Source organism: Phalaenopsis equestris, unplaced genomic scaffold (assembly GCF_001263595.1).
Source record: "Phalaenopsis equestris unplaced genomic scaffold, ASM126359v1 Scaffold000436, whole genome shotgun sequence".
Lineage (NCBI taxonomy): Eukaryota > Viridiplantae > Streptophyta > Magnoliopsida > Asparagales > Orchidaceae > Phalaenopsis > Phalaenopsis equestris.
The window spans coordinates 762,416-763,184 of NW_018164877.1; positions in this window are offsets into that span (position 1 = coordinate 762,416).

The window sequence follows — 769 nt, forward strand, 5'->3', positions numbered from 1 at the left end:
TTGTAACTCATGAAAACTCTTAAGAGCCGCCTCCTTCTAGCTCACAAGAGATAGAAAATTACTACATTTCTCAAAATCTCTTCAAAAGAATATCGTCCATCCCACTCTCCGACGTCCTTTTGTAATACATGATCTTTTACGAGGTTATATGTATATACTCAAGAATGATATGAAACCCGTCTCCTAAAATAATTCAACATTCATATTTCTATTTTTTATTTTTTATTAAAGTATGATTAGTAAAATAATTATAATAAAAATAAATTTAATGGTATATACTACTATTATATATATATATAATTCTCTCATATATTAGTAATCAGCCTCTCTCCATTCATACCTATTAGCATGTGTTCAGTGAAACAGTTCAATGTTTCCCTCTCCTTATCAAGCTCGTCCTCACGTGATCATGGCATCCCCTACATTCTGGGCCAAACAGAAGAAATAATATTTATATTAGTATTATTATTTATTTAAAAATATTAATATGCTTAGCTTATTTGTATTAAAAAAACAAAACCGGAGCAAGTAGAAATAAAAAAAAATTACCAAAAATAAATATAATGCACAGAAGAACATAGCTTGTTTCCTCTGAAAACCGAAACCCTAGCCGTAGAGTTCACACCTCCTACTCGCCACCAACTCTCGCTTTCTCTGCAGCACACTGTTGCAGACAGCAGCAATAGTAAATCTCCTCCCACCTCTCTCCCTCCTTTCCTGCACTTAACTGTTTCCAGATCTGTCACCCAAATATATATATATATATATA